Source organism: Manacus vitellinus, unplaced genomic scaffold, assembly GCF_001715985.3.
Source record: "Manacus vitellinus isolate BGI_N305 unplaced genomic scaffold, ASM171598v3 scaffold_0_pilon, whole genome shotgun sequence".
In the NCBI taxonomy this organism is placed as follows: Eukaryota; Metazoa; Chordata; class Aves; order Passeriformes; family Pipridae; genus Manacus; species Manacus vitellinus.
The window spans coordinates 46626906-46639513 of record NW_021938789.1 but is presented as its reverse complement, the minus strand read 5'-3'; the positions used below and the strand labels follow the sequence as shown (position 1 = coordinate 46639513).

The 12608-nt window shown below is 39.6% G+C and overlaps 1 protein-coding gene across 1 annotated transcript in view; it reads right to left on the bottom strand.

The window, feature by feature from the left end:
* UNC5C (unc-5 netrin receptor C) overlaps positions 1 to 12608 on the bottom strand; it is a 176538-nt gene that overhangs the window by 31086 nt on the left and 132844 nt on the right. The gene's annotated exons all lie outside the window — the stretch shown is intronic.

Sequence of the window (12608 nt, the reverse complement as noted above, 5' to 3'; positions counted from 1 at the left end):
AATTCCCAGGACATGCTCGGTGAGGCTCTAAACAGTTTTTATATTTAATTATAATAGCTTGCTGTTGATCTAATAGAGCTAAAGGAGACCTGTTGTCACCGGTCAGAGGTTAAGTACCCATTTGCTGAGCAGAGTCTATGCACAAAGCTATCTCTCTGCATTTCCTTAAAATTATTTTATCCTGTCTTTAACACATGTTCAATAAGAATTCCTCAGGGAGCAAAGAATTTGTCAGTAAACTGAGTGGCTTTTCTTTGAAATTATTACAAAATCAATAAGGCCCCTGAGGTCGGAACATTACTTATTTGAAATCTTTGCTAGCACCATATATTGACAAAATCATAACATAATTTACAGATGTATTTCTGAATGGATAAATAAGAGATATCATTTCTTTTGTCTATTGTTTCTTTTCTTCCTGCAGCCCTCACAGCACAGCAGGCTGTTAGTTCGCATATGAGTCCTGTGAACTCACTAAGCATCTCACAGCTTCTTTCCATCCATATGGGAAACAAGTGAAATGCTCCTAGTCCCATGCTGCTGGAAAGGTAAATGACAAATCCAAACTAAGCAAGGGAGTCACTGTCTGGGATGGGATTAGAGTCGGTGTAAGACAGAAGGCACCTCTCCTCCATTATCTCCCCTTCTGTTCTTTTAAAGGGAATTTCACCCCTTCCCCTTGGATCATGCTTGCAAGGAGCTCACACAGCTGGGGACTCCCTGCAGGTGAAACAAAACTGGAAAACGAACTCCTGGTGTGTGCCTAGCACACAGGACCACATTAAAGGCAGACTGGAGTAACAATCCCCAGCTCCCACAGCCACTGAGCTTGGGTGCTCAGCATCTGTTGTGCTCTACATATCTCTTGTTGCTTGGCTGCATTTTTTGCTAATGAAGACATAGTCTATCCCAATTGCAGGTATGGACATACCTCCCTTCAAAGTTTCCAGACATTAATTATCACATAAACGCTACCTTCACTGAAATACCAGAGCAAAACCAGCTGGTTTTTGATGGTGATGTTTTTTTATTGAGGCATCATGGGACAGAATATATTGCCTGTAATATCTATTTAAAGCTTTATTTCACAGTAAGGATTCCAGCCTTACAATTGCTTTTAGGAATATGAAGTCTTCACATTAATTTCTTTGAGGCAAGTACTCTCAACACACATACACAATCTTTCATTAATAACTGCTCTTTACTTACTACTGGTGTACTTGAGGTATTGGCCATAAAAAGTCAGGTGAGTACTCAGCAAGTCTGGGCATGAATTTACATTATTCATTATTAATTACTCCCCACTTGCTCCCCAGATGAAATTTCAGCTATAGACTTATGCCCAATATTTCCTTTGGCAAGATGTCTCTGGAAAGACCAAGAGACACGCAGCAGGAAATATAAGGCACAAGGACAAAGTGGAATTTAGGCTCTGAATATCTTTTTGCGTCATACTCAAATCCACTGGGAAAGCTGAGGATATCTCCCTGCACTTCATGTGCCCCAGCATGTTCATGGGGAAGCTGGCATGGGGCAGCACATGTCCTCTGGCTCTGCATCACCCATGGAGCTTCAGCTCACCCGTGCAGAGCTGAAAAGGAGAGGTTATTCTTCTCTCCTTTGCATTTCAGATAGTAAGTTTTGTGTTGTGCATCAACATTTGCAAGGTTGTGTGTCATTCCTGCCATGTCTGAAGTGATCCAGTAACTGAAACTCGACAGGCACAAAAGATGGCACCACCTGGATTAGCTGTGATGTTACTGAAATCATTCTTTCCTCACAGGAAAATGGAAATTCAAATTCAAGTTTTTTCAGCAAAGTAAACAACTGTGGTCCTCAAATATTCTAAAAGAAATCTACCTCACTGCAACCTCTCCATAGACCCTGTTTGTCACAAATACATATTTGTGTCTTACAAGTTTGCACAGATTTTCTTACTGATAACTATGGAAAGCATCCTTGCAGCTACATAAGAGTGACACCAATTTCTTCTACAGAAATGTTTTGTGCATAAATTTACTGATGCATCTGTTGAAACAGAAGGAAGAGGTAAGGATTCTGCTTGCTGTGTTTATTAGCCTCACAAATTAACATGTAAAGCGATCTTGATTTTACTCTTCTACCTCTGCTGCAAGTTGAACCAAGCACCCAACTCCATCCAGCTGCTTCCATGCAAACAGCCTGGCTTGTACATCTCTGCAAGGACACACTGTCAGCCTGAAATATGTGGTTTTTACACAGAAGGAAAGCATGGCAGAGGTGGAAAGGTTATGGGCTGCTAAGTGAGATGCCATATGTCTGAGTCATAGGCACATCAATTTTTTGTTGAGAGCCAGGAGTCCCAGTTGATCCATCCGGCTGTAAATCGATAGGTGGCCACTCGTGCAAGTCCTTGTTGGGGTGATTGCACTACACAAGCTATGCTGAGGCATATCCAACCCTGTTTGCTCACAGAATGTGAGCAGACTCCCCTGGTTGAAGCTAGCAGAGACCTTACCTTGGGTTTCCAAGCTGGCAACCCCAGACACTTGCTGGTTTCAGACATCAGCTCCATCTTCACTTGTAAATTAAGCATGCCTATTGAAGATCCCTCAAACATGGCAACTACAGACTGACACTTGCAATTTTGGTGGGACTTTTTGGAAAAAAATTAGTTTTAAGCACTCCTTTGTCACTCTTCCAAAAGGGAGTGGGCATTGCAGTGGCAGTGGTAAGGGGAAGGCTTGCAGTAATGAGCAGGAGGTAATGGAGAGGATGCAGGCCTGTTGCCAGGATCCCAGCAAAAGAGCACAGGCTTTTCCTATAGAAAGTCAGCTGTCACACTGGTCCCTCTTGACTATGCCTTCAGACAATGAAAAAGGACATTTTCATCAGATAATGATACAAACCTGATGGGATTAGTAACTGAAATAATGAAGAATGACTTCTCTCTTCAAAGTAATTGCAGTGAAAAGAGATCTTTTTCTTGTGCATTTTTTTCTTTTTTTCCCCTTTCTTGTATTAAGCACTGCTTGGCAAATACCTAAGGGACTTCTACCAGGATGATCAACATTTTTAATGACAAATTTAGAAAGGTGCTGGTGGGTTTGACTCTAGGAAGAGCCTGCTGAGGCTGCTGGCTCATACTCAGAACAGCTGGTTTCACAGTGAGCTACTTTCTTTGAGAAAAGTAATTTAAGCTTCTTCCTACAGTTCATTGGGAAATGTATATTTTCAAAGGCACTTCTGCTATTTTGTTGTGTAACTTACTGTTGAATGAGTAAAATAGTAATAATCATACTTTATGCTTGCATAGTGCCTACTGTTTGAGGCTCTCAAAGTGGGAGGTTTACCAAAAGTGGGTATTTGTTTCCCTCATTGTACAAGTACCTCCCCTATCTGGAGAATCAGTAGGAGGCTCAGGTTAACACACCAAAATTGAACCACTGTAATTGCATGGTAAATGCATTCATTAAAAAGCCTTTAGTTAAGGTGATGTTTCTCCATGCATTCTACTTTATATTCCAATTTAGGTTTGAAAATACATTTATCGTTCCTGTGGAAGTGCTTCTGTTAAGTGTTAAAGGTGGGCTTTTTTTAACTAAATTAATTATGCTGGCACAAATCCTTTGTACAAATGCAGATGCATCATTACAAAGCTGCTTTATGTAGACATTGCCTATTTTCTCTCTAGAAAGCATGAGAAGAGCAATTTAAGCACCTTTATAATGATGCAACACACTGGGGAAAAGTGAAGAAGGGTGAATATGTCAGATTGTACTGGAAAAAAAAAACAACCCAATGTTGGTATATAGAAAAGACTTCAGCAGCTTTTTATCAATTTAGTTTAACTCAATTTAAGCATCAGTTACATTTGGTACTGATTTGGGAAATTGTGACCATTTAACTAAGTAGATTGTGAAGCTCATTTAATTAGTTTGGTGCAGCTTGTGAAGGCAGATGATCCCCAAACACTGGAAGTCTAGCCTGAGCATTCTGGTCTCACATGTCTTGTTCTGGCGTCCTGGAAATACATGTGTGTCAGAGGCCACAGGAGACACAACAGTAGGTCTCTGTTGCTGAATGGTCGTGTGTGGATCTATCTGCTTTCAGGGTTGGCTTTGACAAACAAGCAGGCTGAGCCTTTCTATAGCACAAGTTCATCTGCTGCAATTTTCTTTGAGAGGAGTGGATAAACATTCTTATAATAAACTCAACTTGGCAAGTTGAGGTAAAATAAAGCATTTGGGAAAAGAGAATCTCAGACCTATAAAAGATAACTGTGCAGAAATTATCACACTGACTCCCTTTAGATTGACATTTCACAGAATGTCACCAAAGAGTCACCAAAACAACTTTTCTAAGCTCTTTTTCTTCCACTGGGGAAGAATCTTCTCCTCAGCATATTCATGGGCATATACACAAACACACATGGTGCTCAGCCTGGGAACTCAGTATCATGACATGGGAATTCTGAAATCCCATGTTTGATATCACCTAGAGAGCCATGGGCATATAACTGCCTAGGCCAGCGAACGTGCATATTTTAAAGACAACTTTCATCCCTTAAGTAAAGAACACTAGGTCATGGCTTCATGCAGAGGGAACTTTGTAACTGGATCCCTTTTTTGGTCCTTAATAGACTTTGCTAGCTTTCTAGTCATGCTGAATTTGTATTAATGGATACCAACTTTGAAGTGAATTGATCAGATTATGAAAAGGTTTTACCCTGTTGCTTGCAGAAAATAAAATATTCACATAAGAGACAAAGAAAAAAATCCCAGTTTTTAATCTGCATTTTCCCTATCTATTTTTCTTCTCTTCAGCAGCCATCTAGGCAAGACAGTGAAGTAGCTGAAGACGATCTTTCTGGGCACTTATTTACTCGGTCTTATACAATTTGGGTCATATTATCAAAAATATTTACAATTATGCTGCAAATAAATAGTTTTATACCATTAGCTGAGGTAATAGTTAATGATACATACTTTGAGACTGTATCAAGACCAGAGAGAACTGGAGACATGCACTTTCAGTTAATAAAGTGAAGATTGCATAAAGCATACCATAAATGCTAGTTTCTTCAAAAAATCATTTTTTTAATCTGGCACCACTTGCTTCTAATCTATAAACTCTCTCTACCCTCTCTGTAGTAGTTTCAGAAACAGCTGAGGTCACGTAATTCCATGGCCTTTCTGAAAGCCTAGCCACATGACATGTCTCAGTAACATCCTGTTGCAAAGAACTCAACAGGTTGAGCATAATACGTTGTTACAGCACTCCCCCCCCCTTTTGGCTCCAAAGTCAATGCTCTTAAATCACCTATGAGAAAAGAAGAAGGCACAAAGGCATTCAACTGCTGCCTTTCTTTCTCTGCTTTGATGGGTTTATCCAGTGTAGCGACACTGAAGTAGGAATAAGCTCTTGCTGGCAACAGGCTCTGAATCACAGAGCTATGACGGACAGATAAACAGAGACTAATTCTCACATGTGGATGCCTAAAATTTGAAGAAACCTATTCTTAGAGCATTTAAAGTAGGTGTATGGTGTATACATTGTGACATGAGAGTTTACTAAAACAATCCTTTTTTTTTTGCTGTGATATATATACATCAGATGAATTCCAGTATTTAATAACTCAAAGCCATCAAGCTGGTAATTTTTTCCATATCAGTCCCAAACAACATGCACCCAATTGCTTCTGTTCTTAATTCCCAAGATGATGTCTTCTTTCAGCATTAATTCAATTAGCCTCCTCTTTTGCCTAGATCCAGTAGCTCAGAATTTTATTTAAAATATTTGGATTTTGCTGAAATTCTCTATAATCAGTCTCAGTATCAGAAATTATCCTGAGAAGTTTGAATAACATTGGGTTAAGGATCCTAATAATTTTTTTGTTGATTTTTTAGTTCAATTGAACTCAATGAGCTAAAAAAAAAAAGTATATATTAGTGTTTACAAATTCCAGATTCTAGGAATTCACCTTATCTCCCTTTTCCTTAAAAATGCCATTCTTAATTCAAAACCAGCCCAATTTCAGACTTTTTTGCATTCATGAGAACAGACATTCATCAATTCTACATTCTGAATTCCACTATAAAGAGAGGGTTTTGAAACAAAGAAGAAAAAAAGTCATATGCCCATGCAGTGTTTGCAGTGCTGCGGCTGTGACCTTGCACTACTAATCCTGTTTCCATCTTCTGTCTCCTTCTGTCTTACCTCATTCACCATCACCTCTCAGCAATCACAGCTATCACCAGCTTGCTTAAATTTCTTCATTATTTTTAAAGGTAATTATAGATGATCAATACAGTGTGCAAAGACCCAAGGCTTTCAAAAAAGACTTTCAAGGGCTTTCAAAATGTTCATTCAGATGCATTGCAATGCTATAGGTTTCCACCAAGTCCATCTATGATGGACAAACAGCCACATATTTCCATCTTAGGAGAAGGAATTTAGGGATTTAACTTGACATTCAGGAGTTTTAAACTGCTTTGTGCAAGTTCTACTGTCCAGAGGCTGCACATGCTTCCAGTACTGTTTTCTATAAGGGAGCAGAGTTAATGGTACAAGAGCAACCTCAGAGTAAACCCCATATTCTGACTGCTTAGTGCCAAGGCTTCATGTTCACTTAACATGTTGCTAATGCAGATTTACCATAGGAGAAATATTAACAATAATATATGACTTGTAATTGGTGTTAATCGTTTCTCCCCCTTGCTATTTCCCAGGAAAACAAGAAGATGTGATATGTTATACCTTTTTTTGTGGTGGTTAAAAAAACCAATAAAACACACCAACAAAATCTGTGAAGCTGCAAAAACCTTTAAGACACAATGTGCCCAGCTCCTTCTTATATTTTCTATTCTAAAGAAAGACTTCACATCTGCAGTAATGATGCTGAAGGTCAGATATGATTTCAGACATCCCAGAGATAATGCACTGCAATTTATTTTCTTTCTGACGGACTAATTATTGGCATGTTCAAAGTGGGCTAATAAATAGGGAGCTTGAGGTTTTGTGACTCTTTATTTACTTGGTTATTATCTCAGATCTTTCCTGAGCGGGTAAGTTAAATGGGGAGACTCTCTTGTTCTCTCCTTGAATGGAGTTTATGATATTCTATAATTAAGACTGCAATTATGTTTTCATTTTAAATTAGATCCTGAAATTTGTTAATATTGTTAGAAAGGTCTTGCATGAGTTTAAACACACATGTCATCTATATGGGAGCGGGGGAAGTTGAAAGAGAAGGATAACTTGTTGCTAAAATTTGATGTAGATTAGAATATCCAAGTTTGACATTATGCAATCTTTTGCAGTTAAGGACTTTGACCTTTTGGTTAAATCTTATGTCAGTCTTTAGTATCTTAGAAGCACAGGACCTTAACATTGGGTTTGTTATGAATGTTTGACAGCAAAAGTAAACACATGCCTAGCATGGCAATTTGCTAGATTATGTATTTGCAAATTCCACTCTTGCAATGACTGAATGCTAAATTGATTTCCTGGGATTCACTTTGTTTTGCAGTAGGAGCTGGACAAGAGCTGAAATAAGGACATGGGGCAGCACTGAAGAGAGGACATACAGCAAACAGCTAGTTGAGTGAAGGGACAGTTGGAAGGGGATGCAGGAGAGGGGAATGCTGGAAAAAAAAGGCTTATGGAAAGCATGAGTTATCCACACAGAACAGGTATCAAAATCTTTGGCAGGTTTGTAAGCTCACACGTAAGGTAACTTGCATTCCCCAGTTTATAACCTCAAAAATCCCAGAGACTCCAGAATCAGCTGATCAGCTCAATGTTTGTCTCTCAAACTATAGAAACTTCCTTCCCCAGCATAAGTTTTCATTTAAGGATGCTGCCAATAATTTTTTTAGTCCAGATATAGAAATAGAGAGCACTGAGTTTTACTTCTGATCCTTTTACTTACTCCTTGATGAGCCTTGGGAAACTCATGTAACTTTGCTCTGCCTGACACCCTGACAGGAAAGCAAAAATCATGAAATATACCCGCCTTTGTATATGATAAGGAAAATATAAACATACATCATTGTCACTGCATGGGGTGGTTTTCCTCTACAATTAATGTATCAGTCAGACTTCGTCATAAGATTTACATTTTCCTTTCATCTATCTTGGTAGCATTTTGAGTTTCTTAACATGCAGAGGAACAGGAAGAATAAAAGAAAGCCTAAGAAAACTAAGAAGAATGAAAAGTGTAGATGGACAAGGTTGCTTTTTTTTCCTTCTCTCTGTATGGCTATAATATTTTTGATTAGTTCAGACTTTTGAAAACAGCCTAGAGATCTTACAACACTTGTCTTTCATTAAAAATAATACGGAGGTGTTTTTTTCTAAACTGACTGGGGTGAAAACACAGTGATTTCAGTGCCTTGGGTTCTGCCTGTGGCTCTGCTCTTCTATTTTCTCTCAACACTTCTATCTGCTTTGAGCAGTTGGTTTTCTAGGCAAGAGCTCTCAGTTGCAGAGGGCCCACTGGAGCGTGGATGCTTCTCAACTGGGGATTTCTCATGTTGCTATAATAAGAGATGAGTCATGACTCTGAGATGTGTGCATAAATTCCCTTGGCTGCTACACCATTACATAGTAGTTGGGTTGAAAACAGAATAACACATCTCTTTACTCATATCAAGCAACAATATTACAGAAAACTTCTAGGAACAAATGAGATGCCTTCTTCAAATGAATGAGCAGCCCCTGCAAGGGCAAAACAGGCAGGTGGCTACATCATTATGCTGACAGACTGAATGTATTAGAAGTTCTCTCTTGACCAACATGCTCTCAATAAAAGGTTTTATTTCATTCCTCTGCACACATGGGCTTCTGTTGCAGTCTCCCTTGGGAGAGTTCTGCTTGCCTTCTGGAGTCTGGAAAACATCCCCCTGCTCTTTGCATACTAATCTGCTCTGGTGGACCTGTGGTCCTGATCAAGCTGCTCTGCCCTGTAATTCTTCCCTGAATGCCTGCTTTCAAATCAAGCCAAAAAAGGGAAACAAATACTTATTCCATCAGAGGTTCTGACATGTTACATTAAACAAGCAAGGCATGTGCAGAATATTTATGTTTTGGGAAGAAAGAGATGGTAGTATCAGGATAACCTTGCCTTCCACTCAAGATCTGTGTATAAACAGAGATGAGACTGGAAAAGGGCAGCATTTAGCCATTTCACACAAGAGCAGGATAAACTGCATCTTTTTCACTCTGCACTATCACTGCAAGAGGGAACCTTATGAACTTCATACTGCCTTTCAGACAAGGATTTCAGAGTGCTCAGCAAATACAGATTTGCCATCACCATTTCACATCAATTCACTCTTGACTAGAAGGAAGCCTTTTTTTAAAAGGAATGGAATTATTAGGCTGATAATAACATCTTCACCATGGTATAGGCAACTTTTTCTCAAGCGGCACATCCGCTATTTGAGTTTCCAAGCAGTTAAGCTACATGCAGGGAGAGAAAGTGATCACCAAAGTGATTCAAGTGTTAGTCCAGATTAACAACAGATGAAGATGTTTTGAATCTTTTCTTCCATTCTATAAATGACAATAGCACATCTCAGTCTTTTCATGCTCAAGCAACAAAGGAAAAGTCCACATTGACACTCGGCAATGATTCACAAGTGGGAGTCTCTTTCTGGCCCTATTCAATGATGGATCTTTATTCCATATTATGACACTATAAAATAAACTATTTTACTACACAAAGAAACAATACTATTGACGTAATTTTATAATCCATAGCCCTGAAGGAACAATATGTGCTTCACTATTATCTTGCTTGTTGCTATAAGACAGCTAGCCCTCTGTTTTGGAAAAAACTGAAAGCACAACTTAGCCAGCCTTTTATGAAAAGCCACAGTGGTCGACTAAAGCCAAGAGTGAGCTGAAAAAGGGGCACTGGTTATCTTCCTGACTGTGCTAGTGCCAACCCTACACATTCCACGCACAATTTCAGAAAAGCCCAAAAGCCCAATAGGCACCAACCTCACACCTACGGACTTGCTGTACTTATTCATTCAGGACAGGGACAATATAGATCTGAACACTGTCACTTCAGATCCTCAACAGAGAGGATATAGGTGACAGGCTCTGAGCATGACAGCTGCATGTCATAACTCAGGTAACAAGCCTTCAACATAACCACGCAGTACAGCTAAGTCTTCTCATAGGGTTCACCTCTTCCTGACTACCAGTAGCATTTTACACATAATGCAAAGCAGAACTTGGCCTGCCAGGGACTTGTAGCATCTGCTTTGTACCACACAAATGATCTAGCAGTCATTCCAGACTGAGTCCAGCCAAACACTTCCACTTGTATGTTGCTTTAAAAATATTTGTGACCTAGCGAAGGGAACTAATTGTGCTGAAGTTTGAGCCAGCAGGGGAACACTTTGCTTTCTTATTCTTTACACAGAACACCCACCAAAGTCATTAGGTAGGATGAGTGAAAGGCTAATTGCAGTGCTTCAGTTTATAGCAATCCCCTGTGAGATGCAGTGCATGCCTTTAAAAGTGTTGTTCCTTGCACTGAACTCGTACATCAAATGGGAAATAATGCAACTATGGAGGCAATAATGCAACTACTGTGGGTGGTAACCAGCCAATTCTTCTTACACCTACAGCATATTTTGTTCCAGAAGATCATATTAATGCTATTATGGGAATTATGGAATTGTTATAATGGACCTGCTAGGCAATATTGTGTATTTGGAAACTTAAAATAGCAATGACCACCCTAAATTTTCACTACATCTGCTTTTCCTTTTCAATTCAGCCTGCTGTGTCTCTGCAGGCTCTCTAGTTTAACGACTATTCGTCTCTTCATGTTAACAGAAAAATACTAACTACCGGATAAGGGAGTGTATGTGTATACTAGCAAGATCATTAGTCTGAATAAATGTGACAGCCGAGTTGCATGAGAAATGCCACAGTTAGTGGTAAGCACAAACTACAGCTTTGGGTGTAAAATACTATAATTACAAGGGATGGAGAAAGCTCCACAGTTTTTATCCCCACAGAAATCAATAGTCATGCAGACTTCTGCTCTTTGCTGGAGCAGGAGCAGTCTGATGAAAGAGCTTATTGATCTATCCAGCTGATGCTACTGAAGTGAATAACAGACTGGAAGAGAAAGGGCTTGTAAATTAGACTCATTCAAACCAGCATTTTCCAGCATATCTTTTACGTGCAGCTATATAAAGGTATATATTTACAAGTGAGTTTTTGTCAAAGCAACAGGCTACTGACTCCTTGTAAGAGGGTCTGTCTACTAATTCTTTGACCCCAACTACACCCCCCGTGTCAACCTTCAAGCTCTCACTAAAGACTGACAGTCAGGAGGCAGCACCAGGGCATCTAGGAGCAGGATTTGACTATGGGGCAGGTAAGCAGCTGGCCAACACATCTCCCTGAGGGCTATGGCCACAGAAAAAAAGGTGGCTGTAGCTTCCTCCATGCCACATGTGCCATGTCAGACCCAGTGGCATGAAGGCATTGGAAAAGTCTGCTGTGGATCCACAGGTTCCCAGCCTAGGAGAAATGTCAGTTCCTGGCCAGTCCCCAAAAGCCTCAAATAATATGGAAAGAGGCATGTTGTTTTAGGAATGAAAGGAGTCCTGTGTGTCTTCCTGGCTCAGCAGGCAGACTTTCTATGAACCTAAATCCACATGGGCAAAAATGTAAGTATTCAGATTGATTGTGCATAAACTGAGAAGGAGAAATAAAGAAAAAGGGTGGGGGGAGAGAGAGAGAGCAGCAGGCACATTGCCACCAAGTACGGCAAATCAATCTTCTCAGCAGTGATGGATTGGGGAGCAGGACTGCAAGTTTTACAGGTATATGAAACCCTGCGAGTATAAAGACACCATTAAAACACTGCCATTAAATTCCAACACTGAAGGATTACCACGGCCCCTGGAGCTAAGCAGGTCATTATATGACTGCATATTTTTCATTATCATTTTTTATATACATATATATGAAGCAGAATAGGATTCACAACAGTTTCACCCTCTCTCCTGCTGAAGACCTCTGCTTTATACTCAGCATCCACTTTCACAAATAAAATGCAATATACCATCAACAGATAAACGAGATCCCTACAGGGCTTTTATTCTGCTGTACTATTATATCTACTTTTCCACAAGACTTCTGCTTAAATGGCTCTCTTTATGCACACACACAAAGATGACATACACCTGTCTCAATATAACCTGATAGTGAAGAGCTCTTCTGTATAGGGAAATGTATCTTTTCTTCCTAATTTTCCATAATGACTTATTAACAGTGCTGGAGCTAGGGGTATGCTAGCTTCCCCACAATAAAAGTGTTATATAGTAAGACATGGATGGATTTTTATTTTTTTTTCTATCTTTAGAAATGAAAAAGAGAGGAGCTCTAAATTTCACCTTTCCATTTTCCCCATAAAAAGAGATTTTTTGAGGCATTACAGCTTCATAGGCTGCTGACACTGACTAATAGTTTTTAACATGATGGAAGTATTTGTATGAGCCACACTGAGGAAGCTATTTGTAACTCTGGGAAACCCCAGAGCAAGTGGCTATGCTGTGCCATAGGGTAGCTCAGAGATCACTGCCAGCATAGTA